General features: G+C 39.3%; 1 protein-coding gene across 3 annotated transcripts in view; it reads left to right on the top strand.

The window, feature by feature from the left end:
• Positions 1 to 11,009: 11,009 nt before the first annotated feature.
• capn13.L (calpain 13 L homeolog) overlaps positions 11,010 to 23,483 on the top strand; it is a 55,665-nt gene continuing 43,191 nt past the window's right edge. The window contains exons 1-2 of one of the 3 annotated variants that reach the window (XM_041562066.1): positions 11,010 to 11,232; positions 22,203 to 22,269. The gene's annotated coding sequence lies outside the window, so the exon portion shown is untranslated. 3 annotated transcript variants of the gene reach the window in all.

A 23,483-nucleotide genomic window follows, 5' to 3' on the forward strand; every position in this document is an offset into this window, starting at 1 on the left:
CTGGGCAAATTGAATCTGAATCCTAATTTGCATATGCATCCCGTGACTTGTCACAAAACAAGGAAGTAAAATTTTTTTCTCCTTCCCACCCCAATTTGCATATGCAAATTAGGATTCGGTTTCAGCTCAGTATTCCGCCGGATCTCTCGCAAAGGATTCAGGGGTTCAGAAGAATCCAAAATAGTGGATGCGGTGCATCCCTAAAATTAAATATAATATAATTCAGGGCTTAAAGGGGTTGTTCACCTTTAAATTAACTTTTAGTATGATGTAGAGAGTGATATTCTGAGACAATTTGCAACTGGTTTTCATTTTTAATTTTTTGTTTTTTGAGGTATTTAGCTTTTTTGTTTTATCCAAATTCCCCTAACAACTGTGCATTGATTTGAAAAAGAGACTGGAATATGAATAGGAGAGGCCTGGATTGAAAGATGAGTAATAAAAAGCTGCAATAACAATACATTTGTAGCCTTACAGAACATTTGTCTGTAGATGGGGTCAGTGACCCTCATTTGAAAGCTGGAAAAGAGTGAGAAGAAAAAGGCAAATAATAAACTAAAAAAAATTAAAAATGAAGGCCAAATGAAAAGATAACTTAACGGTGAACTACCCCTTTAAATAATATAGCAACTGGCACGGTTTCTAGAGATGAGATGCAGATCATTTCTTTCCTTGATTCAAGTGTATCGGTGTCGCTTATAGGGAACTAATTCCTCAATATGTAGGGGCACATTTACTAAGGGTCAAATATTGGTGGTTAATTAACCCTCGATATTCGACCATCGAAGTAAAATCCTTCGACTTCGATATTCGATATGCGGATTTACCGCAAATACTTAGATCGAAGGATCGAAGGAAAAATAGTTCAATCGAACGATTAAATCCTTCGAATCGAACTATTCGAAGGATTTTAATCCATCGATCAAAGGATTTTCGATCGATAGAAAGTTTATGGGGAAGGTCCCCATAGGCTAACATTGATGCTCGGTAGGTTTAAAGTGCCGAAGTAGGTAGTCTAAGTTTTTTTTAAAGAGACAATAGTCGAACGATTTTTAGTTCGAATCATTTGATTCGAAGTCTTAGTCGAAGGTTGAAGTAGCCTATTCGATGGTCAAAGTACCCAAAAAAAAAATTCTAAATTCGAAGTTTTTATCATTCTAATCCTTCACTCGAGCTTAGTAAATGTGCCCCATCATGTCCCAACATATTGCCTCTATTAGTATTCATGCAATAGAACTGGTGTGACACCTTCAGTTGCCAGCAGACCCCCACCCTGTTTACCCAAAACTTTAAAGGGGTTATTTACTAAACTCCGAATGCAAAAATCACGAAAAATTCGTGATTTTTTTTTTATATAAAAACAGAAAAAAATCATGAATTTTTCGGAATTTATTAAACCCAGAGGATGGAAAACTCTGAATCTGAAAATCCGGCATCTCAGACCTGTCGAGGTTGCATATAACTCAATGGGAGAAGTCTCAATGATTTTTTGATGTGCGCTGGGTTTTTGGCAATACCCCAACGTTTTCAGGTGAACAATCCAGAAAAACTTGTGAAAATCGGATGGAAAATCATGAAAATTTGGTGAAAAATCGTGAAAATCTGATTTTTCAGGATTTTTTTTCCGCAAACAAAATTTTCGGGAAAGTGTATTAATAAATAAGCGCAAAAAACCTGTGCGGATTTGGTCGGAGTTTTTTCAGAAAATATTGATATAAATTCAGACTTTGATAAATAAACCCCCTAAGGGTGGTGAACCACATGTACCATTAGTCCTGGAAGAGAAGAACACGGAGGGCTAATGGAAGGTAAGATGTGGCTGCTCAGGGGGCTATAGTGTATGTGGCCTTGGGCAGCAGGTCATGGGAAGCTCTATACAGGTATTGGAACCATTATCCGGAAATCCGTTTTCCAGAAAGCTCCCATAGACTCAAAAAATGATTTCCTTTTCCTCTGTAATAATAAAACAGAAGCTTATACTTAACCCCAACTAAGATATAATTAATCCTTATTGGAAGCAAAACCAGCCTATTGGGTTTATTTAATGTTTAATTTATTTTCTAGTAAGGTATAAAGGTTCAAACTACAGAAAGACCCCGAGCATTCTGGATAACAAGTCCCATACCTCCACCAAAGAAAGTAATTAACAGGCAATTTTACTTCAGAGCATAGTTTTCCTCACAAAATATATTTTAGCTTTTTCCAAAACTCTAACCTTGTTACACAGTGAAACATCGTTCATCAATCAAAGCCATTAGGGGAATAGAGACAGACCTTCATCCATTATTCTCAGCTTTTCCTCTCGTAATGATAAAAGAAAATGAAATATTTGTCATTCTAATGGGAAAATGGATATTTATCAAGTTCAACCTTTCTCTGAGGCTGTCAGACACAATGAAAAGCCAAAAAAAAAAACCCCAAAACATTGAACTCATTAATGATCATGTTTCCATTTTTTCTTCAAAATGTTTTTAATGTTTTTATGTTTTCCAAATTTAAACAAGCAAGATTTTAAAGGATAAGTAAGCCTTTAAAATAAGTGAATGTAAAACTGATGAGGGTGCTATTCTAAGAATTTGTATTCATTATTTTTTTTTTTTTTATTCCAAGATATTAAGGGATACGTGTACTGTTAATATGAATGAATTTTGTTACAACAGCGCCACCTGCTGGTCATTTTTCAACCAGTCTGACCACCAAGTAGTCAAGGAAGTTGTCAGGAGAAAGAAAGGTCTGGTCTGATGTTCTTCTGCTTAGGAAAAAGATTAAAAAATCTTTCTTGAAACGTTCTTAAAATTAGGCTTAACAATAAATCACTCTGGGATTTGGGTTGCTCCTGAATCCGGGAGAGTCCACATGCAAAAGTGCAAATTTTGGGCTTCATTTATTTTGAAGTTTGAATTTGAGAATCAGAAACTTCTCCAAGGTTGACCAGGGACGGATTTACATAGCGAGCGTCCCTACGTCCGCTCCAGTTCGTCACCCCCGTCCCCTCCCTTTTATTTGGGCAAATATTCATCATTGGGACCTGAGCAATGGGGATTGTTATTGAATCTCCTGCACATGCCCAGTGCTTCTGATCCAATGTGGCTGTGGTTGGGCAGCATGCCACCCCCTAAAATCCTGCAGCCCTAGACCCGGGCCTTGGTGGCCTTTCCACAAATCCTGAGTTTGCCCATACCATGCATACTTTAGAACAACACTTAGGGGCACATTTGCTTAGGGTCGAATATCGAGGGTTAATTAACCCTCGATATTCGACTGTCGAAGGATTTAGCGCAATTCGTTCGATCGAAGGAATAATCGTTCGATCGAATTATTAAATCCTTCGAAACGAACAATTCAAAGGATTTTAATCCATCGATCGAAGGATTATCCTTCGATCAGAAAAACCTTGGAAAGCCTATAGGGACCTTCCCCATAGGCTAACATTGGCCTCGGTAGGTTTTAGGTGGCGAAGTAGGTGGTCGAAGTTTTTTTTTAAAGAGACTGTACTTCGATTATCGAATGTTTGAATATTCGAACGATTTTTAGTTCGAATCGTTCGATTCGAAGTCGAAGGTCGTAGTCGAAGTAGCCAATTTGATGGTCGAAAAAAAATATCTAATTTTTTTTCCTCTATTTTCCTCTATTCCTTCACTCGAGCTTAGTGAATGGGCCCCTAAAGGTAGTGAAATCTATGTACATTTTGTTGGGTACATTTTGGACAAAAAGACTTTGTACAATTTCCCAAAGCCCAGATGGACCTATTTAAAGTGTTGTACTCCCCAGTTTTCGGACACCAAATACTCAATACAAATTATATTTACTAATGAAATGAGTTGGGAAGGAGTAATTGCAGTATGTAAGTAACCAGACCACTTTTCTGCCACTATTTTAAGAGGATGTTTTTTCTTGTATCCTGACGACCAACATTTTTCGGAAATGAGATCAATATTAACTGAATCTCAATAAAATCATTCATAGACTTCACTAGCCTGTATTTCTGAAGAGCAAAATATTCTTTATTTTGGACTTCAATCAAACCACTCTTAATGAATATGTACTTGAAGTGATCACCAGGCTTTAGGTTGTTATGACATTTAAACTCAGGTCAGTTTAATAAGTTACCATTAGCTGGATCTACCATATCTTTCATCAGTAGAGGTAAAGTATTCTTCTTACCATCTCTCAGCTTCCCCATAACTGAACCAAAACATACACTTCTGAAAAATTCATCACTTTTTTGCATTGAAATTCTCGTGCAGAACTGACATTTGGGGCATGAGAACTACAACGTCAGTACAGGTATGGGACCTGTTATCCAGAATGCTTGGGACCTGGGGTTTTCTGGATAGGGAATTTTTCTGTAATTTGGATCTTCAACCCTTAAGTCTACTAGAAAATCATGTAAACATTAAATAAACCCAATAGGCTGGTTTTGCTTCCAATAAGGATTAATTATATCTTACTTGGGATCAAGTACAAGCTACTGTTTTATTATTACAGAGAAAAGGGAAATCAATTTTACAAAATGTGAATTATTTGATAAAAATGGAGTTTATGGGAGAGCACCATTCAGTCATTCTGAGCTTTCTGGATAACTGGTGTCTGGATAACGAATCCTATTGTTGAATTGCATCATGGCATCACAGTAACAAGATTGGATGCAGATTTCAATTTCTCCAAATTTGTTAATGTTCAAATCTCTATTTTTAACAAAAACGTCAACTTTATCCTTCTCACACTGCCACCCCTTTAAAGGGGTTCAACAACGACTTCAACAAACATATGATTGAAATGTGTGTGCCAACCGATCTGGGGAAATCTGTTTCCCAATGGGGGAGATTAAGGTCTTAGACAATGGGAATTCTTAAACCCTAAAAATAAATATGACTAAAAATGCCATATTTTATATACTAAACTTACTGCACCAGCCTAAAGTTTTGGCTTGTCAATAGCATCAATAGCAGCAATAGCGGCTACTGGGGCATTTTTGGAGACACAGATCTTTACTGCTGAAGGGCTTTGGTTACTTTGGGTTGGTACAGAAACCCAAAATATAATGCACAACATCTCTAGCTACTACTTTAGTTAGGCTTTAGTTCTCCTTTAAGTGGAAGTTTGCTTTAGAATGAACTTTTTGTGTGACACACAATGGGGGGGGATGTGTCATAATCTTTTTTTTAACAAGGGTTGAAGTTATCAGGTAACGTGCAGGTCTCGCCCATTTAGTGAAATAGAATCTAGGGTTACGGAAGTCAGCAGACATTCTTGTAATATATATTAAAAGCAGTGTTCTATCATATGGATCCAATGCAAAGTAAATGGACCCAGGAACTGTTTTGCTGCAGCCAATGAACTCAATGAAGTCCCTTCAGGTACATACTACCAAGAATAGGGTTACCACCTGGCTGATATTTTGGTGGTCTAACTTGAAAACCACCATATATTACTCCGACCCAGTTATGGCCATGATCCAGTCCAATGCCTGCCTTTGTTTCTCCTAACTATGCCCATGATCTTACCCAGTGATCCCCAACCAGCGGCTTGAGAGCAACATGTTGCTCAACAACTCCCATGGATGTTGCTCTCAGAGGCAGGGCCGGATTCCTTGGGCTGGGCCCCTAGGCCTCGCAGTCAGATTGCCCGCAACCCCAGCCCCCAACCCCGCCGATGCCGCCATGAGCACATGCGTGTAAGCACCGGCAAACGGCGCAGTTGAATGGGGAGGCACAGGTCCTCATATTGCGGCTGGGCGGCATGCCGCCTCTAATTTTTTGCCGCCCTAGGGCCGGGCCTTTGTGGCCTCACCACAAATCCAGGCCTGCTCAGACGCCTCAAAACAGGTTCTTTAATTTCTAGCTTGGAGGCAAGCTTTAATTGCATAAAACCAAATGTACTGCTAAACAGAGCTCCATATAGGCTGTCATTAAACACAAGGGCTATCAAATAGCCAATCAGAGCCTTTATTTTGCACCCCCAGGAACCTTTTTCATGCTTGCTCCCCAACTCTTTCTTCCATTTTAATGTGGCTCATGGGTAAAAAAGGTTGGTGTCAGCAATATGACCCAATACTAACCCCTGCATCCCTGATCTGTCCCCGATCCACCTCAACCTCCAGCCCCCAACCATCATCACCAAGCCCTCCTCTTAGACTTTACCAGAACAGAGCCTCACATTATGACAAATACCAAAAACAGGCAGCGGTGTTTTGAGAAATTTTGCAAATGGCCTTCATTTCATTATTTATCAGTGACTTTAGCAGCCAGGCAGTGATTGAATGACAATTTGTAGGCACATAAATACACATATAAAAATAATGATTATGATTAAAATCTAACCTCACAGCCAATCCGCTTTCTGGTTGGCCAGATGGGTAAGTGAATGCTGGAGACCATTCCTATACCTGTCATCCAGAATGCTCAAGACCTGGAGTTTTCTGGATAACGGATCTTTCCGAAATTTGGATCTTCATACCTTAAGTCTACTAGAAAATCATGTAATCATTAAATAAACCCAATAGGCCGGTTTTGCCTCCAATAAGGATTAATTATATTTTAGTTGGGATTAAGAACAAGTTACTGTTTTATTATTACAGAGAAAAAGGAAATCATCTTTAAAAATCTGGATTATTTGGATGAAATGGAGTCTATGGGAGACAGCCTTTCTGTAATTTGGAGTTTTGTGGATAACTGGTTTGGGGATAACAGATCCCATACCTTTGCTAATCCAATACATGCACCACACCTATACCAATATTTGGCCAGCGGAACCAGTAACTAATGTGCTGTGGTTCCAGTATTTAGGAAGGCATGGGATGAATAGGCCTTCTGCTACTAATAAATAGGTAAGTACTAAGCTTCTGACAACTGCTGTAAGATTCCTGTCATTTCTTATTGGAAACAAGGAATTATTTTCAGTTAAGCAAGTAAATGTAGATGCCAGCCCTTAATAATAAGGAATTTAGTGGCAGTATAAATGATTGCTGCTATTAAAATGATTACACCCTCTGTATTGTGCTTGTTCTGCCAAATGATCTGGAAAGAATCCGAGCTGAATGCTAAATGCTAGCGTTACATCTGAAATAGGAAGTAGGGATCGGCTGGTGTGATATTCCCTGTGCAACCAGCTGGACAATGCGGGATTTAGCAGTAGCTAATTACTGGAGGAGAGAGAATGTAATTTTAACAACATTTTCTTTCTTATGAGCTGTCCCTTTAAATGGGGGCTATTAAATCTACTGCCCTGATTTAGTGAGGGGTATCGATGACTTTTTCCTTTGGGCTCTGATATACTGATTGGTGGTAATTACATGTTTTTGGGGCCCCAGACGTTTAGGGAGATCTTTACAGCTTTATCCTCCTGCCTCATGTAGATGCTCTGCACTTCAAGGTTATACACCAGCCCATAGCAACCAGTGATCTATTTATGTTCATAATTTAAGTGGATCAATACAAGGTAACCATGGTAACAAGTTTCCATGGGGAACAGGACTGGGAAAAGGTTGACTTTCTGCTGATACTGTACTGGTGTGGCCATCCAGCCATCGCATTGGAAAGGCCTACCCTTAAGTTTTTCATGGTTGGCTTGTGGCTAAAGGCTTGCATAACAGCAATTTGTCCAAACCTGTTGGTGGCAGAATGGGGCAATAAATAATCTGTTTAGCAGCCATGTCAACTTTCAGATTTTTATATGTATTTGAACCTCTAGTTCATTATATATCAATAAAGATTCTCCTTCCTGACTTCTATAGGAGATAGCCAGGGAGGAGAAATTGAGTGCCGCACAATGGATCGTCGTCCTGTCACATTTTCTGCAGAGGAGAGCACATTTTTGGATCAAAAAATTGGATCATTTGATTATAATGGAGTCTATGGGAGATGGTTGTTCCGTAATTCTAAGCTTTGTGGATAATGGGTTTCCAGATAATGGATACCATACCTGTAGTAAAGAGAACGATAGTATCTTTGTGTTTATGGCCAAATTTACTCACTGAATCATCTTTTTGCTTCTGCAGCCTATTGAGGTCTTTTCTGAAAACGGTTTCCTCTTAAATAAGCTTATGTTATAGTTTCAGCTCCTCTTGTATGTATTCAATAGCTTCTACAGGGCAGGATTGTTGGCAATATTCTCTATAAAATCAACTAAACTGTGCTTATATGGGGAACATGGCTAGGCTAAGTCCCCTTAATAAACAAACCCCTTCTCCTTTATTGATGTTTACTGGAGGCAGATTATTCATTCATTTCTCAATCAAGAAAGACTTGGTGTCATTTAACTACTTAACATCTGAATGGTGCCTTTGTTTTCCATTTAGGAAAAAAACAACAAAAATAATGTATTGTATAAGGTTATGATTACATCACTGTCTTGGAAAGAAAGAAAAATAATTCATGTTACAGTAGAATAGTTACAGTAGGTTAGTTACATTATAACAGTTACAGTAGTACAGTTACAGTGGTACAGTTACAGTAGAATAGTAAAAGTCTTACAGTAGACCAGTTACAGTAGGATAGTTACAGTAGTACAATTATGGTACAACAGTTACATTAGAACAATTACAATAGTAGTAAAGTTACAGTACATCAATTCGAGTACAACAGTTACAGTGTTACAGTTACAGTTGAACAGTTACAGTCTTACAGTAGAACAGTTACAGTATGACAGTTACAGTAGAACAGTTACAGTAATACAGTTATAGTACAACAGTTACAGTAGGATAGTTATAGTAGTACAGTTACAGCAGAAAAGTTACAGTAGTATAATTACAGTAATACAGTTAAAGTAGGATTGTTACAGTGGTGTAGTTTCCATACAACAGTAGAACAGTTACATTAGTACAGTTACAGTAAAACAGTTACATTAGAACAGTTACAGTAGCACAATTACAGTAAAACAGTTACAGCAGTACAGCTACATTAGGATTATTACAGTAGCACAGTTACAGTAGGGTGGTTACCATAGTACAATTACAGTCGTACAGTTTCATTACAACAGTTACTGCAGAACAGTTACAGTAGTACCATTACAGTACAATAGTTACATTAGAAGTAGAACACTTACTGTACAACAGTTACAATAGAGTAATTACATTACAACCGTCACAGTAGTACTATTACAGTAGGATAGAAATAGAATAACAATTTCAGTATGACAGCTACAGTCTGACATTAGAAATTATACAGAAACTTGTAGCTCAAGTCAAATCAAACTGAATGTCTCAGTGAAACAAACTAAGGGCCTTTGGCTCATCTCCGCTTGTGACAATATTTGTTATTTCAGCTGTGCATTCCTTCAAGTGTTACTGCTAGGGGGCTGCTACAGTATACAGCACAGTGCAGAATCTCCACCTCCTGTCAACCATATTTACAATAATCCATAGAAACTGAAGACTTGGTTTAGTTGGAGTTTGTGCAAGTTATGCAAAGTAAATATATCTGGTATACAAATATTTTTGTTTAAAAAAGGCTCTGTGTGCAAAATATAAAATAAAATTCAACCACAATGGACAATACAAAAGCAAATTAAAGCCAAGAGGATCAGGGCCGGAAAAACAGGTGAAACAGGTGAGTTTTAAGCCAGTTTTTGTGTTGGGTTATGTAATATCTTGCAGGAGCCAGAGATAATGGCATGGATATAGCTGCAGGGTGTATCCTCCTACTGAATGTTATTGAGGTTACTAGTGTTGTTTTATGTAGTTTACTGTGGTTGTCAGACTTTTTCTGTTTACACCTCATTGAAGGTTCAGATTCTGGACAGAACCTTCTTTAGCTCACAACAAGGTTGAAGATATAGGAACTCATTGGTGGAATAGTCACTCAGCCTTAATTGCAGTAATATTTTTTATCCTAAATTTCACTCTTTCACTCTATCTGACCTAGCTTATAGGTGCATCACCCTAACTGGCCTTCAGGCTTAGGTCCCTCTGCATCAGCCCAACGACTATTTTAAGGTGGGACACGCTGGGGTGTTTCAGGGGAAATATGGTAGGCACCCTCAACTGCTACTATTAGTGACACTTCCAAGCAGGTAAATTTGCTCCATAAGCCCCCTCACAGCTGCCCAGCCGATGATAAATGTCTTGCACTTTACAGCAATATATCATTTTAGAGGACCATATTGATCAGTATATTGTGTAAATGTTATGTTTCCTGTACATACCCTTCCTATTGTACAGCCTAGTGAAATGTGTCGTTACATTCCTAAGTATATATCATATTAGTATTACTAATAATAATAATATATCCTGGGACCAGGCACAGGGAATGTCGATGTGTTACCTACTAATAAAATTAACCTACAGAGCTGTTTCCCAGCATTCAAAGGCCTAATACTGCCCCTTCCCAGCACTGCCTGCCCCCAGGACAAGGGAACTGGTTTTGTGTGAATGCACCTTATGAACTGTAATTATAAAGCAGTCAGACTTACTTCACTCCCAGCGACAATAAAAGAGTCAATAAAATTGAGGGCCCAGTGGGTTAGTGGCAGGTCCGGACTGGGAGTCAAAATAGGCCCTGGCATTCCAAGTACACAGAGGCCCAAATAGTCCTCCACCAGCCCACTGAATAGTAACTGTCTATGGGACTTTACAGCAGCCCCTCTGGCATTTGCCAGAACCCACAGATTGTCAGTCCGGGCCTGGTTGGAGGGTCCTTGTGCAGTTGTACTCCCAGGCCCCCCTGATAGTTACACCACTTGGTGTAACTTAATACATGCATGTATAATATATATATATAGAGAGAGAGAGAGAGAGAGAGAGAGAGAGAGAGAGAGAGAGAGTGTGAGAGAGAGAGAGAGAGAGAGAGAGAGAGAGAGAGTTGTATCTGCATAACATTAAAGGCTTTCACTTGAAAACAATACTTTATATATGAAGTACATTCAGCCCTTGTATGATTAAGTGAATCTGATCCAGGTGTAAATGTGTAAATGGTGTACGTCAGCTGCCCTAGTGCTTCCTTGTTGGCTGTATCCCCAGCAGGACTGACTGTAACGTGAGAATAAAGTGCATCTCATTTGCCTAACAATAGGCAGCAGCTACAGGGACACACACACATACAGGTGAGCCGCCTCCCTGCACTCATCAGGGCACCGTGTGAGCTCAGCAGGATTAGAAATGTTCCTTTTTTACGCAATTTGATTATCAAAAAAAGATTTAATCGTTAACTAAGGCGAGAGCCCGGGGGACAAGTCTGACAAGAAAGAGAGAGACTTCAAGTGGAACTGAGATCTCCAGCTTGGGACCGTGCACAGGTAAACTCTCTATAGACTACTGGGCATGGTTACATACACAGCAGCAGCACCCATAGCCTGGAACTGACATTTTTATGTGTAATTATGGATTCAATTCAGCAAATAAACCACCATGGCTAACTGTTGTCCATGCAGAACCCCAAATCCATCACTGTATATTGATGGTCTTAGTAGTCAAGTTAAATTATGACCCTTCTATGTGTCTGGATGTTGGAATAACAAGAGAATGAACGTTTAGGATCTATGCTTTGCTTATATAGGCACACCCCTGTAGATGCTGCTGGGAAATGTAGTTCTGCGACAGAAGTGCTTGGCTTTATCTGATTTATTTCATGTGTTGCTAAGAATCAAGCTATTTCCGCTCTTGTACTTTGTATCTTCAGGCTGTTAAAATAACATTACTGTGAATTCTGAGATCCTCCCTTTCACGTGCTTGAGTAAGAGTTCTGTAGTAAATAGCTGGAAGCTGTGCTATTGCTTGTAGGAATCAAAGCAGAGTATTGAAGCTTATCCAGAGAATTTTCAACACAATGTTCAATTCATGGCTCTAAAATGTTTCACCAGAATCTTGCATTAATGGTTAATTGATTTCTAAATTACACTGTTTACACTGCAGATAATTCACTCTACAATATAAAATTTATTTCCTGAACCAACATGTGTATTTTTTTAGTTGTAATATTGGTGTGTAGGTGCATCTCAGGTCATTTTGCCTGGTCATGTGATTTCAGAAAGAGCCAGCACTTTAGGATGGAACTGCTTTTTGGCAGGCTGTTGTTTCTCCTTCTCAATGAAACTGAATGTGTCGCAGTGGGACCTGGATTTTACTATTGAGGGTTGTTCTTAGATCTACCAGGCAGCTGTTATCTTGTGTTAGGGAGCTGCTATCTGGTTACCTTCCCATTGTTTTTTTGTTTGGCTGCTGGGGGGGGAGGGTGATATCACTCCAACTTGCAGTACAGCAGTAAAGAGTGACTGAAGTTTATCAGAGCACAAGTCACATGACTGGGGTCAGCTGGGAAAACTGACAATTTGTCTAGCCCCATGTCAGATTTCAAAATTAAATATAAAAAAATTAGTTTGCTCTTTTGAGAAATGGATTTCAGTGCAGAATTCTGCTGGAGCAGCACTATTAACTGATGTGTTTTGAAAAAAACATTTATTCCCATGACAGTATCCCTTTAATGTTTACATGATTTTCTAGTAAACTTTAGGTAGATTCAAATTCAGGAGTGATCCATTATCTGGAAAATCCCAGGTCCGGAGCACTCCTGGATAACAGGTCCCATACCAATGTATATATATATATTAGGGATATATATTAGGGATGCACCGCATCCACTATTTTGGATTCAGTCGAACCCCTGAATCCTTTGCGAGAGATTCGGCCGAATACCGAACCGATTTCGAATCCTAATTTGCATATGCAAATTAGGGGTGGGAAGGGGAAAAACATTTTTTATTTCCTTGTTTTGTGACAAAAAGCCATGCGATTTCCCTCCCCGCCCACAATTTACATATGTAAATTAGGGTTCAGATTCGGTTCAGCCGGGCAGAAGGATTCGGCCGAATCCAAATCCTGCTGAAAAAGGCCAAATCCCGAACCGAATCCTGGATTCGGTGCATCCCTAATATATATATATATATATATATATATATATATATATATATATATATATATATATATATATATATATAGTTACATAGTTAAATTGGGTTGAAAAAAGACAAAGTCCATCAAGTTCAACCCCTCCAAATGAAAACCCAGCATCCATACACACACCCCTCCCTACTTTTAATTAAAATTCTATATACCCATACCTATATTAACTATAGAGTTTAGTATCACAATAGCCTTTAATATTATGTCTGTCCAAAAAATCATCCAAGCCATTCTTAAAGGCATTAACTGAATCAGCATCACAACATCACCCGGCAGTGCATTCCACAACCTCACTGTCCTGACTGTGAAGAACCCTCTACGTTGCTTCAAATGAAAGTTCTTTTCTTCTAGTCTAAAGGGGAGGCCTCTGGTACGGTGATCCACTTTATGGGTAAAAAGGTCCCCTGCCATTTGTCTATAATGTCCTCTAATGTACTTGTAAAGTGTAATCATGTCCCCTCGCAAGCGCCTTTTTTCCAGAGAAAACAACCCCAACCTTGACAGTCTACCCTCATAATTTAAGTCTTCCGTCCCTCTAACCAATTTAGTTGCACGTCTCTGCACTCTCTCCAGCTCATTTATATCCCTCTTAAGGACTGGAGTCCAAAACTGAACTGCATACTCCAGATGAGGCCTTACCAGGGACCTATAAAGAGGCATAATAATGTTTTCATCCCTTGAGTTAATGCCCTTTTTTATGCAAGACAGAACTTTATTTGCTTTAGTAGCCACAGAATGACACTGCCCAGAATTAGACAACGTGTTATCTACAAAGACCCCTAGATCCTTTTCATTTAAGGAAACTCCCAACACATTGCCATTTAGTGTATAACTTGCATTTATATTATTTTTGCCAAAGTGCATAACCTTGCATTTATCAACATTGAACCTCATTTTCCAGTTTGCTGCCCAGTTTTCCAGTTTAGACAGATCACTTTGCAAAGTGGCAGCATCCTGCATGGAACCTATAGTTCTGCACAATTTAGTATCATCTGCAAAAATAGAAACAGTACTTTCAATGCCCACCTCCAGGTCATTAATAAACAAGTTGAAAAGCAAGGGACCTAGTACAGAGCCCTGCGGTACTCCACTAACAACACTGGTCCAATTAGAAAATGTTCCATTTACCACCACTCTTTGTAGTCTATCTTTTAGCCAGTTCGCTATCCAGGTACAAATACTATGTTCCAGGCCAACATTCCTTAATTTAACCAGTAACCTTTTGTGTGGCACTGTATCAAATGCTTTAGCAAAGTCTAAGTAAATCACATCCACTGCCATCCCAGAATCGAGGTCTCTACTTACATTCTCGTAAAAAGAAATTAAGTTAGTCTGGCAAGATCTATTACGCATAAAACCATGCTGGCACAAACTCATAGTATTATGATTTGCTATGAAGTCCAGTATCTTATCCTTTATTAACCCTTCGAAAAGCTTTCCTAATACTGACGTCAGACTAACTGGCCTATAGTTTTGAGGCTGAGAACGGGATCCTTTTTTGAATAGAGGCACCACATTAGCAATTCGCCAGTCTCTTGGCACAATACCAGATCTCAATGAATCCTGAAAAATTAAGTAAAGAGGTTTGGCAATCACAGAGCTAAGCTCGCTAATTACCCTGGGATGAATACCATCTGGCCCTGGACCTTTGTTAATCTTAACCTGTTCAAGTCTCTTTTGAATTTCTTCTTGTGTGAACCATGCATCATTAGTTGTATTACTAGAATTGGGAGTGTTAAGAAGGAAACCTTCACTTACTGGTTCTTCATTTGTGTAAACAGATGAAAAATACGAGTTCAGAATCTGCGCTTTTATTTTGTTTTCATCAACCAGCTGATCCCCCTCTGATAGTAAGGGTCCCACCCCTTCCTGCTTCATTTTTTTACTATTGACATATTTAAAAAATAATTTGGGATTTTTTTTACTGCTTGCTGCAATATCATTTTCTATAGCAATTTTAGCTTGCCTTATAGCTTCTTTGCATGATTTATTGGCCTCCTTGTACCTTATAAATGTTTCGGCTGTACCAGCTAACTTGAAAGCCTTAAAAGCACGTCTTTTCTTACCCACCTCAACACCAACGCTTCTATTGAACCAAAAAGGTTTTGCTTTGCAACGACGTTCCTTGCTTACAAGTGGAATATACTGACAAGTATATTTATTAAGCAGCATTTTAAAGACTTCCCATTTTTGTTCTGTGTTTAACCCTGTGAAAAGCATTTCCCACTTAATATGTAAATATAGTCAAATACAAGAGTCCTCTGCACTCAACCCATTATCAATATATTTAAGACAGCGACATTTTGTGCATACTGCTACTAAAAAATGCCTTACCCTTTAAACAAAACAGGGATTGTTTGTCCATATATTGCAATATATTTAAGCTGGCCAACTACGTCAAAGTCATCCCATATCTGGCCAGTCCTACGCTCAATTTTATCTGATTCATTAAGAATTCTATTGCTTCATTATACATTTTACAAAGGGACTAGGTATTACCTGCAACTTAACTTGCTGCTTTCAAAGTAAACCTCCATACTTGGCTGCCCTTTTATTAGACACCAGTGGGATCACCTGACTATAGCTGGGAAGGGTGGGAGCTACAACATGGAAGCTGGTCACTGCTCCTGTATAAACTATAACAAACAAGGGAAAGTTTGTTATGGCCTGTATAAAAACACTCGGCCTTCAGCCTCGTGTTTTTATATGGTCATGAAACTCCTCGGTAACTTATAATATCCTCATATTTTACAAGAGGGGGTACTTTATTTATTATAATACACAAGTTTCAGTGAGTCATGTGACAGAAATGACATCAGAACTCACTGTTTATAACTGATAACATGAGAACTCACCATTTATAAGGATATAATTTACAGGATATTCATGGCTTTTGTGTATTATATATATATATATATATATATATATATATATATATATATATATATATATATGAAACTTGTGTATTATAATAAATAAAGTACCCCCAGTTGTAAAATATGAGGATATTAGGAGTTACCTCGGAGTTCCATGACCTGTATAAAAACACTCTGCCTTCAGCCTCGTGTTTTTATATGGTCATGAAACTCCTCTGTAACTTATAATATCCTCATATTTTACAAGAGGGGGTACTTTATTCACTATATATATATATATATATATATATATATATATATATATATATATATATATATATATATATATATATATATATATATTTGACTCCTATTTGAATGTTACATTTTTTACTATAACCCTTACCCCACAGCAAATTTAAATCTTTTGAATGCCCCCAATTTCCAGACTCTGAAGAATGATGTTCTTAACCATAAAACTGGCTACAGTGAATCTCGGTGCTAGAGTGGCGGCTGGATTTCGGGGGGTCAGTGTGGTTGGAAATGGGGACGTCTGTTAAAGGGGTTGTTCACTTTTTTCAGTTCAATTGTTTTCAGATTTTAGAGATTTCCATTTTTAACAGTTTTTTTTAATATCTACGTTTAAAGTTGAATGTTCCTGTCTCTGGTGTTTGAGTCTGGCAGCTCAGTATTTCAGGTGCAGAGTCTGTTACAATTTTGTATTTGTGGAGTATCAGTAACTATTGTATCAGGTCTAACAGCTGCCTGTAATGATTCTGCTCAGCAGGGACAAAGATAAGAAATGTATCAACTAAATGTATCAATTTAGAACAGTTTAACGAGTCGGCGCCCCCCCCCCCCGGGCTGCTTTAGAAAGAAAAAGAGGTTAAAATTGTAAATTTACACTTCAATATTAGAAAAACAGTCACACAGATAAAACAGAAAGTAATGGGAAAAAAGTCTTTATTTCTGGTGAACTATCTGAAACCTGCTGAACTGAAAAAAAGTGTTGGAAGGTGAACAATCCCTTTAAATCACACCCCTTTTGCTGGTGTAGATACTACAGTTTCTTTGCAGCCTTCAGTTACCAGTTAAACCAGCGGCTCGTGAGTAACATGTTACTCTCCGACCCCTTGGATGTTGCTCCCAGTGGCCTCAAAGCAGGTGCGTATTTTGGAATTCCAGGCTTGCGGCCAAGTTTTATTTGTAAAAAAAAATAGGTTTATAGCCAAACAGATCCTCTTGTAGGCTACCGGTCCATATAGGCGTTACCAAATAGCCAATCACAGCCCTTATTTGACACCCCCAGGAACTTTTTGCATGCTTGCATTGCTCTCCAACTCTTGGGCAGGCCAAGCCGACCAGGTCCCCTATGCAACCCGGCTGGTCACCTCGCTCCCCTCAGTTCACATGTGTAAATGAAAATATCATGTAGTGTTGCCCTGCACTGGTAAAACTGATGTGTTTGCTTCAGAAACTCGACTATAGTTCATATAAACAAGCTGCTGTGTAGCAATGGCGGAAATTGAAAAAAGTCTTTATGGCACAGGTTAAACAGTGGATAACAGATAACACCATTATGTTCTACAGAGCTTATCTGCTGTGTAACCTGAGCCTTTTCTCCTTTAAATGGCTGCCTCCATTGCTACACAGCAGCTTATTTATATAAACAATAGTAGTGTTTCTGAAGCAAGCACAGTTTTACCAGTGCAGGGCAACACTGCATTATATTTTTATTACTTTAAAACACTTTTATTTTTTGATGTTACTGTTCCTTTAAACTGACAGGCCATGTCCCAGCTCCTAGCCCTCAGCATGTTCAGCGCCAACTGAAAACAATGGTTAAATGGCTCAGCCAGGAATACTTGTTTAGTAATGTGACCCTAGTTACAATACTGCAGCAGCCCTAAGCCGGCCATAGATGCAAAGATCTCATTGTACGAATCAAGGATTCGTACGATTTTCGGAACGTGTGTGGAAAGTCCCGACATTTTTCGTCTGGCGGAGATCAGTCGTTTGGTTGATCGGACAGGTTAGAACATTTCTGTCGGCTGCCGATAATATCTCTGCGTGTATTGCCAATTGTACGATTTTCAGTGGGAGACTGTCACTAGCTTTGTCTATCGTACAATTGCTGTCAGGGGCAGAACATCGGCTGATCTGTTCTTTAACTACTTTATTTGATCTGAATGGTAAGACTTTGATCTGAATGGTTAGTGGCAGGTCGCGAGATGGGAAAGTCCGTTCGTACATTGATTCGTATGATCGGATCTTTGCGTCTGTGGCCAGCTTAACACTTGTACCAAACCTTGTAAAGATTGTTTTTAAAAGGTAATTTTCCCTTTTTTTATTCTTTGTTTGTTTGACTAGAATAGTAAAGATCAAAATGACATCAAACTGAATGAGTACTAACAATATCTCACAAAGTGTTGTCAACTCCTATAACATTATCAGCCATAAAAGATTTTGGATTTGCAAAATTTTCAGCCAAATACAGAATTGAATCCTAATTTCCATATGCAAATATGCATATGGAAATGAGGGGAAAACATGTTTTACTTCCGTGATTTCCCACCTGCACCTAATTTGCATATGCAAATTAGGCATCGACCCGGCTGGGCAGAAGTATTCGGCCGAATCTGAATCCTGCAGAAAAAGCTCGAATCCTGGCCGAATCCCGAACCAAATCCTGGATTCGGTGCATCACTATAAGGAACATAGGATAAATGGAAGCTGTTGTGGAAAATGTACTGAATTAACTGATCACGTACCAATCAGAGCATTTTAATGAAAATAGTTTTTTGTAAAGGGTCTGCGAGACAAACAAATGGCGAGGGGAGTGGAGAGTTTGTATGGCAGAAAAGAACACTAAACCCAGGGACAGTAAGAACAGCACTATAAAACATTTAAAGGAATATAAAAATCGCTAAATTATTTTGATGTACATTTATTTCAATGTGTTTTGCAAATTTTTCGAAAATTTTGCAAATTTTTTTGGGGAAGAGTAATGTGACAGATTCGCCCATCACTAGTGACACACTATAATATTATCGCCTGTGTAGGATAATATCTCATCCCATTAACAGCTTTAGATAAATATGTCTCTGCTCTTTTGTCAGAGCAATTCCCCCTAAATTTTAAGAGTTTAGTCACAGTGTGTGGCAACTAATATATGGGTTAAGCACCCAACTGCCGGCCAAGCATCCAGAGAGCACCATTCCAACCTTCCTGCATATAGTGAGCAGGGAATATTCTTTTCATTAACATTCAGCCTCAGCTGAGAGAGACCAAACACAATGGACAGATTGTTGCAAAGGACCCAAGTTATTACTTTAATCGGCACAAAGTTTGAGCCACTATCACACCAGGCCAATGCTTCGTTAGAGAAGTAAATGGCATTTGAGCATTCTCAGTCAGCAAAGAGTGCTATCGTAGGCAGCCTGGCTGGAGGCAGACATTCTCAGCTTGTGGGGGAGCAAACACCAGGTGTTAGAGTCCTGCAGCGGGTCGGGTACCCACGGGTTACCCGCAAAAACCCTGCGGGTTGCGTTTAGAAGTTCCAGGTGTGGGTATACCCGCGGGTTGGCGGTTCTGTGGGTTTGCGGGTCGGGCCGCAGGTCTTCTCAATATTGATATTCCCTCTCCCTCTTCTGCTCACGTCTACTTCCGATGACGTCACTTCCGGTTTACAATGACAGCACTTCCTGTTTCACACCTTCCCCCCCCCGATCACGTCTACTTCCGATGATGTCACTTCCGGTTTACAATGACAGCACTTCCTGATTCTTGATGGTCAGTGGGTCGCGGGTCCGGGTTGTGGATAAGGTACTTGCGGGTCCAAGTGGGTAAGAATGCGGGTTGCGGATTGCAGGTACGGGTCGGGTTCGGGTCCCAAAAATGGACCCGCGCAGGACTCTACCAGGTGTAACATTACCCTAGGGGTTGATAATAAAAACATATTGGATAGTGTCACCTATTCAGTTGGGCAGGATCAGCAAATACATCCCAAGGAATCACATGTCTGTTTATATAAAATGACATTCCCATGGTCCCAAGCTTCCAAGAAGCTTAAATAGGAATCAAACCAGGACCTTTGTTATTTTGCTTTTAGTACCACTGATTCTGCATATTTCTCTGGATCAGTACATAGGGTTCTGTAGCTACAGGCCCAGAAGGATAGACGCCTGTTCCATTGCTGGGAAATGTAAATCATAATTTTCTGTGGCTTCTGAATGACTATCTCTATGGTATTTAATGCTTTTATTTCATGCTTTTTTAGAGGCATCCTTCAGACATAATAATAGCACTTCAACTAATGCCTGTGCTTTCTATTTTGTAGTTGTGGAATGAAATGTTAATGTTTTTTAATAAGTTTATAAAAATCCACCCTCTCCTTTTAAACAAAAACACATATAGTCCACATATTGCAACATACAGCATTAAAGCTGCCCATAGTCATCCCTGGCCTGGTCAGTCCTCTACCCACTCATCTGGATCCTTTAGCTTTCACCATGCTTTCTTAAAGGGACCTAAAGAACCTTTAACCTGTCATTTGCTTCTGTATGGTTATAACTCCCAAATGTGTCTCCTTTTTACTTGACCTCACATGTTGACGGGAATAATGGGAGCCGAATAGTTGACAACGCTGATTATGTTGATAGGGCAAGTCAAGTCTTGCTTGACAGGTAATTCCAGTCTTTGTGGTCATTAGGTCGTATCTTGTGTATTCTAAACTGTGCTTGGCTATTAGTAATGAGCTAAGGTGACAACCTTGTCTCAAGTGACAATTTATCAAAAAAAAAAAAAAAAGCCAAAAGTCACCCATGAGCACTCAAAATTTTATACAGAAATGTCCTTATATGGTATTTCCCAAAAACAGGTAGCCTGGATAGATATTTAATCTTGTAGTAAAATATATGATCACTGTATCGCTGATAATCTGTAACCAGTCAATGTACAGTCCTGTGGCCCCTAAGCTCACACTGGAAACCAACCACAGACACAGGAATTTGTGAAGCCTTCAAAAATCCTGAAATTGCTTGCTTTGTCCCTCAATACTGATTTAGTGCTAAAAATCCATAAAACAGGAGATAAACCTCAGGCACCCCTGGGTGAATGTATTACATGGATATCCACTGCATTTTACCCAAGTCTTGTCCATTTTTGGAGATTTGATGGCTGCCTGTAAGATGGAGGCTCAAGGTGCACTCAAGAAGCCTACGTTGCCTGTAGAAAATCCCTCTAGAGAGTAGGGAGCACATATCATCTTCTATCATATATAATCTTCAGTCACATACAATATAGTACTGATCACTGCTGCTACTATCGATAGGACAGATCCATAGTATCCTTACTATAGGCTACATTTCCAGTTACTCTGGTACTACCTGCTGCTTATTTGCTAAACAGAATTGTTATTAGGAAGGACAAGAACCTCGCCAAGGCAATTAGTAAGTGTCACATATTGACACATTCCTTTTACTTACAGGGGATGAATTAATATCACGTATAACCTCTAGGTTCTTACTTCTAATAAAGATCTCCCCAACGTTATCAGTACTCTGACCTAGAGACGGGTCCCACCAACACAGTCTAAGGAGTCACAACAGCAAGTGCCCAATGCTCAGGAGGAAGTGCAGGAGGGACAGGAGGAAATAAGTAGTGGGGAGAGAGAATGGGAAACCTTCTGGGGGCTTCTGGGGAGGAAAGAAAGGAAGATGGGCCGTTGGGGACACTTTACATCCCCCATGCGAAACAACAGGTCTCATGTGACTGTAAGAAGTTGGAAGAGTATTCTGGGAAGAAAAGAAAGGGAAAGTTGGAGGTTTTAAGCCAGGGGCAAAAGTGTCCTAGAAGAGGATGAGGGATCCCCAGGAACAAGTGGGGTTTAGGGGGAAAGATCAGAAAAAGATGGAACATCAGCAGCTAAAGTACAACCCCTGCACTCAAAGTAAATTAATTGATGTATAGAAAATTAACGTTTATTATAATATTGAAGGTTACAGATACTTATTTGATTCCATCTGTTTTGTTGCTGTTATTTCTAAGTTTTGACTATCCCGTGTTCTGTGCAATGTTTATTTTGTTTTGCTCTTGTTACTTTGTTATAGTATTTTATCACTTATCAAAATTCCCACCTATAGCCAACATGACCGATATCTGACTTATCATTACCTGCACAGTTCACAGTGTTGGATTGCCAGGAAGGTTGGGTAATGTTTGGCTGGAGTTTGTTTAAAGGGCAATAAATCACAAAGTCTCAGTTTATAGTTAGTGATACTGGTGAGACTAACAATAGGAATGTGTTTAGTATCATTGTAAAAAAAAGGCAGTCTACGGTTACAAGTCTGCCCTGTCAAAGAATTCCTGTTGTGATGATTTTCTTTTGTCAGTTATCATTTGCTGTGAATTTTTCAATTTCACCTCCTGAAGCTCATGGGTTTTCTCTGCAGTTGCCTCTGAACAAGTCCCTGATAATCACTTCCAGACTCTCAGTGTGGTGGGACCCTCCCAACTGTGGTGAGTCTCTACCAATATGGTTAACTGATGTTTTTTCCCCCCCGTCTGGTTCATTGTGAAAGAGCTTCTCAAAATATGTCTAAATCATTCATCATCCTGGCCACCTCAAGAATGTTTTAAAGCTTTCACATCCAAAAGAGTGAAATGCTTAAAACAAACATCTCAGTGTAGATACTGTGAGTCAGCATAAACACGAGTGTCTGTTTGTCATCAAATGTCATCTCATACCATAAACTCATTGTGTATAACCTCAAGAGTCATACATGGCATTTAGGCAAAGTACTTTATGGTTCCCACCCTCAGTGAACTCCTCATACTGTCACCTAGTGATTCCTTCTGGAGGCCAAACACCTCTTTCCCACATTGATTTTTGCCATGGCAGACACAGTCCATTTATTCTGATGTTCTAAATAATCCAATTAAAGCAACAGGAAAGTGATTCTTGACAGCTCTCTCCTCTTCAAGGTCTGTTAGTTCTAATCAGATTTCAATTAATTAGAAATCATTTGTGCAGGAACAGTGCAAAGGGGAATAGATCTACAAGCCCAACTTTCAAGACACATTAGAAAACATAATGGGCAGAAAGATGAGTATGATAACGGCAAGAATACAAATGTAGGGATGTTAAACTTTATTGCCATGTCCCATTGACATCCTGTAGTGTTTGTATATTGCAAGATGTCTATGGTAATTGAGGAGGATCTGACCGCTCACCCATATGTCTTTGTAATCCCTGGAATATTCTATATACAGTATTTAAGGCAGAGGTTCCCAAATTGTGGATATGCCATCCCCTCCCCAACTGTAGCAGGGTTATACGTCAATGATTCTATGTACCAGTAACCTTGTTATCAGTTATGGGGCCCTTCTGAATGCTGGTTGGGTTGATATTTGGGGTGAGAACTTATTTGTTCCCTGGGTACCCCTGGAAATATAGCAGGGTGATTGTTACCCCAATGTTTCTATATATCTATAACCTTGTTATGAGCTAAGGGGGCCCAGCCTGAAGGCCAGCTAGGGGGAGATTTGGGGTGAATGCTTATTTGTGCCCTGGGTACCCCTGGAACTATAGCAGGGTGACTGTTACCCCAATGTTTCTATATATCTGTAACCTTGTTATGAGCTAAGGGGACCCAGCCTGAAGGCCAGTTAGGGTGAGATTTGGGGTGAGTGATTATTTGTGCCCTGGATACCCCTGGAACTATAGCAGGGTG

This window comes from Xenopus laevis, chromosome 5L, assembly GCF_017654675.1.
Source record: "Xenopus laevis strain J_2021 chromosome 5L, Xenopus_laevis_v10.1, whole genome shotgun sequence".
Lineage (NCBI taxonomy): Eukaryota > Metazoa > Chordata > Amphibia > Anura > Pipidae > Xenopus > Xenopus laevis.